A 6,488-nucleotide genomic window follows, 5' to 3' on the forward strand; every position below is an offset into this window, starting at 1 on the left:
CTGCTTATGAGCCTTATTAGCTGCATGAAATTAGGGAAGTTACTTAACCCCTATTTATTCATACCTAAAGGCTATCTAAGTTATAAATGATTTTTTCATTGTTCTCTGTTTTTCTGATAACCAGTTCCATTTCACTAGGCCATTTATGCATTGTCTATGTGGAAAAAAGCTATCTCCCTCTCCTTTTCCCACTTCTTTCCTCTCTTCTGTTCTCTTTTCCTTTTCTTTCCTTTCCTTAGATTTGCTGTCCTTATTTTTCTCAGTCTAAAAGTCCATTGACCTGATTCTAATACCAATCAGAATGGGAACTTTAAATTACTTCATTTTTCTGACCTGGGTCATTTCCATTTACTTACCAACTGAAGCTCAGAACCGGGGATCCACCAGACTAAGTCTTCCTAATATCACAGGTTATAGAAATAAGCCATTACACCCAATTATGAAGTATTTTTAAAGGACAAATTTTATAAATCCAGAATATTATGAGAAAAAAACATTGTTGAAATCAATCAGCTTTATTATTTGGTATAGGTATAACTGTTGATTTATTTTTTTGGGGGGGGGGAGGGGAAGAAAACAAAGCAAAATGCAACTCAAATAACCCAGACAGACAGAGAAGGTTGTAAGATATTTAATCCCCAAACCACACAGACCTAAGATACTCATCCCCAAGACATCTCTACATAGGTTGATTAGCCAGAAACAAGGAAGATAGGAAAACAATTCAGGCCTTTACAAGAAATATTTGGCTATTAAACCCTTGAATGCTTTTTTTAGGTACCATAGCCTCTTCAGATCCACAGTGTTCTTTTTCATTTTAACTTCAGCCATGCAGCTTATAAGTACAGGACCTGGAAGAAGTGAGGTAGTTCTTGAAACTTTTATAAGCATTTCTCACCAAGATCTAAAATAGTTTATGCTTTTTAGAGGTATTATTTACTCATTTATACAAAATATGTTTATTAAACACTTTGTTAGTCTCAGTTTACTTCTATTTTTTTTAGGTTTTTCCAAGGCAAATGGGGTCAAGTAGCTTGCCCAAGGCCACACAGCTGGATAATTATTAAGCATCTGAGACCAGATTTGAACCCAGGTACTCCTGACTCCAGGGCTGGTGTTTTATCCACTGTGCCACCTAGCCGCCCCAGTTTACTTCCATTTCCCAAAGAGCTTACAGATTTAAAAATTTTCAAATCATAATTACTCACAAATCTTTGAAACCTTATATGCAAACTCTATAATTGACACCTCAACATAGACTTTATTCTTTAGATTCAGTCCCATCATTACTCTTTTGCCCCTCCTGTTTTCCCCATTACCAAAAGTTCATTTTCCTTCCTTGTGACATCTATTGCCTTTGTCCTTCCCTTTGTGGATAACCCTCTGCCCCTGATTCCCTTTGCACTCCCTGCCCCCAACCTAGCCTCTATGGATCTACTCTTACATATGCTGCACAGGTTCCAGGAGAATGTTCTTATAGGGTTCTGTGAGCACATACAGGCTTTGTCTTCAAAGGGTGTAGAACAGTGGGTGTTGAAATTTGTCACAATAGAGACCTTCATCTGGAAAGAAAATGCATTAGTATTGTGGTAACTAAGAAGGTAGAAAGAAGAAGAGGAAGGAGAAGAAGAATAACAACAGCAGCAACAACACTGTCAGGCTAGCTGTGCATGGAAGGAGGGAAGGGTTGAACAGATTTCCATCATGGAGTAAGACAAGGAGAGAAACTCCACTGGAAACCATTGAGGAGAATTTGACTTCTCTTCAAGGAAATCCCTTTTTCTCCCTCCTCTCAAACTCCTCCCAGAATAAGACTCAAAATATTTTGGGGAAGGAAAGGGAACAAAATATTATAAAGGTCTACTATATTCCAGACATTGTGCTAAGCACTGTATCTAGTATTATCTTGTTTGATCCTCACAACAACACAGAGGAGTGGGTCTATTTTAGTTCCATTCTTTAGTTGAAGAAGCTACATTCAGAGGTGAAATGATTTGTCTAGGATCATACAGTTAGTAAATGAAGCCAGATTGGAATTTGTGTCTTCCTGATCTATCTGGTGGGTTATCTAGTTGCCTTTGTGCCATATCTCTCCTTCTAGATGGGAATTTTGATGAGAATAGAGAGATCAGAATTTATTTTTTAATTCAATTTTACTTCATTAATATGTACAATTCCCATCCCCCAACTTCTCCAACTCCATTAAGAAGACAATAAATGCAAAGTCATTACAAATATGAAGTCATGTGAGACAAATTTCAACATTAACCATGCCCAGAAAAAAATAGTATGAGAATGAAAGGGAAAAAAAATCATTTATTCTGCATTCTGAGTCTATCACCTCTCTATCTGGAGGTGAATAGTGTTTCTTATTAAGGAGTCACTTTGTTGATGAGAATCACTGTGTTTCAAAGTTACTTTAGATGAGTTTAAAGGACATATAGTCCAAATCTCTCATTTTAAAAAAAATGGAAAATGAAAAATCTTAACTAGAGAAGTAGAGTAACTTCCTTAGTCTCACTCTCTCTCTTTGTAACCTGTACACACACATACTCTAACATCAACAGAAGTGATAAGTATTAAAACTATGTTTAAACCCATGTCCTTGTCCTCTGACTCCAAATTTAGTGCTCTTCTCTCATTTACATTAGACTTAAAATTACTACAAGAAATCGCTGAAGGTCTACTGTTAAACTGTCCATGTTAGTGGTCTCTAGACTATCTTTCACTGGGGTAGCTAAGTGGCCCAGCAAGGTACAGAGTTAAGAGGACTAATCTTCCCAAGCTCAAATCTGGACTTAGACTCTTCCTATCTGTGAGACAAATCACTTAACACTGTTTGTTAGTTTCCTCATTTGTAAAGTGAGCTAGAGAAGAAAATGGCAATCCAATCCATTATCTTTGTCAAAAAACCCAAATTGGGTCATGAAGAGCTAGACACCACTGAAATAACTAAACAATAATAGGGAGAAAAATCCCTGAGTTGAAAAATATAGAAAATAAGTAAAAGTCAATGAGAGATGGGCAGTACATGGTAGTAACACAGGATGGTGAGATAACAATCAAGAACATGGGAAATGCATTATACAGGGAAAGGTTTCCATTGAAAATTTTGGCTCAATTTAGTTTTTCCTGATAATAATTCAAGCAACAGTATATTTGGTTGGTGATGGTTGTGTGTCCCTATTCTAAGGGACACATTCTAAGACAATTGAGTTTGATGGTATTACTGTGTGGGAGAAATATTTCTCTGAAAACTAAGTTCTATTCAAAAATAAATTATATAGCCTTTCCTTTCAACTAATTAATGTTCTTCCCCCCCAATCATCTCTTTCCACCTTCATGGTATGAAAAAATGTAATGGCTTTCTTATTAGGGAACCCTCCTCATCAGTGATGATGAGCTCACTCAGAGCTCACTCACTCTCTGTCATGAAAGTCAAGACTCTGCCTTCCTACTCCTCTGTTTTTTTATTTTGGGATTTCTTTATCCCTTCAAATGTTTTTCTTACCCTACACATTTTTATTCTTCCTTCCCATTCTCCTCTCTTTTTACAGTTTTACAGTTTTCTCCTCCCTTTCCTTCATTCTTTTTTCATTCATGCACCTGCATGAATTATTTCCCTTACTCACAGGTATGCATGCTCTGACTTTAATTGAAACATTACAACTGATTTCAATTTCTTTATTTCGTTTAGCTGTTGTTATTGGGAGAAGTTTCGTAGTAAATAGCCTCATCCTATAAATGGAGAGATAGAGAAATAGAAAATCTCTCTGATAATCATTCTATCATCTGATAAGCCAAGGATCTCAGAAAGTGGTCATGGGATTGATGATCTCATGCAGGAGAAAAAGATGAAAGTGTAAAGAAGAAAAAGAGTTATCTGAAGGGTATGAGTCTTTCCTCTTTGGGACTCCCATCCTAGCACTCCCTAATCCCAGGCACTAGAAGGAAATTGAGGCCCAGAAAGAAAGTTCTGAAGGTATGCTGGACTGATCAAGGAGTAATTCCTTCCTTTTCTCTACAGAACCCATCTTGAGTCCATGATATCCTGGGAAAGATACAAATAACTATTGTGCCACAAAATTATGGAGGTGAATGGACTATAGTTTGTCTTTCCATGTTCTCATATTCCTTGAATATCCATTTTGCTGATACAAAGCAATTTAGAACTCGCACATTTCGGGAGTAGTTTTATTTTTCCCTTTGTCAGCTTAATGTTCTAAGACAGGGCTGTCCAAAATGTGGCCAGTTTTAGTAAATGAAGCCAAGCTACTGCAGAGCTATCACTAAAATGGCAAACCAAGATATATTGTCTTTCGTTTCAATAAAAACTTGTAAAAATAAGGTTGGATAACTCTGCTCTAAGAAAAAGGTCTAAACATAAACCTTTTTCATAAATTAAAAATTTTTTAAGGTCTTTGTGATATTTTTGCAGTGCCAACTCTAGTAATGAAGCCTCTAGAGTTAGTTAGAAATTGAGAGAAAAGGAGGTACTTAAAGTTTCTTCCTTTCATGCACACTCAACTGTGTAACCCAGTTCAGGTCTTGAGGCATGTGTCTTATAGAGAAAGAAATAATGACAGAGTAGAACCAACCTCCAATTTCCAACCTCACTGGATCAATAACTTCAGCTGAGCTTTTATATGGAAATGCACAAAATAAACAACTTCATTTTCCATAATGATCTGTAACAGTCTCCCAGGGATTTATTGAGACTTGAGCCTTCATATTTGGTGAAACATATAAAAACCCCAAATACTCTGACATAGAATAATTTTCTTCCCTTACATAAGAAAAACCTATGTCTGAGTTCAAAGTTCATGACAGTTGGACAGTTTGAATATTTACTTTTTTATCTTTCTCCATGCCCCTCTGTTGGACCTCCCCTTTCCTATTAGCAGTTATTATTATCTTTCATTCTCATTCCATTCCAAACTTTATTTCTACTTATCTATTTTCCACAAACTGCCTTGGTGCAGGAACATCTCATCAGTGATATAGTTCTGAGAGTGAAGTAAAAAATTCTGAGTTCAAATCCAGCCTCAGACATTGATTAGCCATGTGATACTGAGTAAGTTACTTCAAGTCTGCCTGCCTCAGGTTCCTCAGCTGTAACATAGAAATCATAATAGCACTAATCTTCCAAGATTGCTGTGAGGATCAAATGAGATAATATTTTAAAAATACCTAACCCAGATCCTGTCTCATAGAAAGAACTTCATACATGATGGACTACTTCCTTCCCAAGGAACTCTACTTTTATATTTTCTATAATCATTCTCTAGAGTTATATTGGCCAAAAGATAATGGTTGACTAAGGATTGAGACTCCTGATTCCTTTCCAGATATGTAAACTTCTTTTTCAGTCCCACTTAATGAGGTCCAGAATTCTGGGGTAGATTCCCACAATAAAAAAGGAGTGATGTTAGGTGCTGCTCTACTCTGGGAGCTGTCTTCAGGCCAGGGACTTGAAATGATTCCCAGGTCATTATGTATGATAGTGCCCTCTTTTCTCCCAATTCATACTCTAGGTAAACTCAACCCAGATATAAATTTTAGTGAGTAGCATGAACAATGAATTTCCCTTTCCACAACTTTTCTGCCTCTTCTTTCCTAGGGAAAAAGGAAGGAGTTGGAGAGACTTGTGGGGTTCCCAGGTAGGGTAGAAATTAAGGTCCAGGAGAAAAAAGTCTTTGAAAAGGAAGACTAGTTCTGTGGCCAACTTCAAACTTTTTTTCCCCAGAGAATACTGCTTCTAGGTGGATCTATAAGGGCCATCAGAGACTAGCAAATTTTTTTAGAGTTTGAGAAAAGTTTCACCCATCTCTGAGGATAATAGATTTCCAGAGGGGTTGTATTGAACCTTGGTATTGGAAGATTGGTAGAAAGGAGGTGAGACAAGTCCCACAGGAGAGAGAGAGAGAGAGAGAGAGAGAGAGAGAGAGAGAGAGAGAGAGAGAGAGAGAGAGAGAGAGAGAGAGAGAGTGAGTCAGTCCTGTCCCCTGGATGGGAGATGGTATGTGCATAAGGGGTGACTTACTCATTAAAGTCTTTTTGGCCAGTGACTAGTTGCAGACAGAACCCCAGGAGCAAGGTAGTAAGGCTACATCTCTTGAAGGCCTGGAGAAGAGACATTGTGCTTAAGGTTGATGTCCAACTTATGCGGGTTTATAACTTGGAGTCACTTATAATCAATGGAAGAAGGCTGAGGAGCAATTGAAAAAGATAAATAGTCAATCAACCTTATCCTTCTATCCCTACTCCTCCTGTTCTGCACTTGTTGCCATTAGATTTGTTTATCTGAAGAAAAAAAATCAACAAATACTACAGTTGGAGTACCATCCTGGGTGAAGATTGGCACTGTCTTTGCTTTTTTTTCTTAGTATCAGAATCCTCAGGCTACAAGGGACCTTTAGAAACAGGACAGTTACTCATCTACTTTATATTAACAGTGTTTTTCTCCTTTTGTCAATCATGGGAGAGTA

At 37.3% G+C, this 6,488-nt stretch overlaps 1 long non-coding RNA gene across 1 annotated transcript; it reads right to left on the bottom strand.

Annotated features, from left to right (window-relative positions):
* Positions 1-649: 649 nt before the first annotated feature.
* LOC141493775 (uncharacterized) lies at positions 650-6,198 on the bottom strand. Its single transcript, XR_012470312.1, has 3 exons — positions 6,044-6,198; positions 1,445-1,562; positions 650-851 (listed from the first exon to the last, which is right to left on the bottom strand). It is a non-coding gene; the product is annotated as an uncharacterized LOC141493775 (long non-coding RNA).
* Positions 6,199-6,488: the final 290 nt, after the last annotated feature.

This window comes from Macrotis lagotis, chromosome 7, assembly GCF_037893015.1.
Source record: "Macrotis lagotis isolate mMagLag1 chromosome 7, bilby.v1.9.chrom.fasta, whole genome shotgun sequence".
NCBI lineage: Eukaryota > Metazoa > Chordata > Mammalia > Peramelemorphia > Peramelidae > Macrotis > Macrotis lagotis.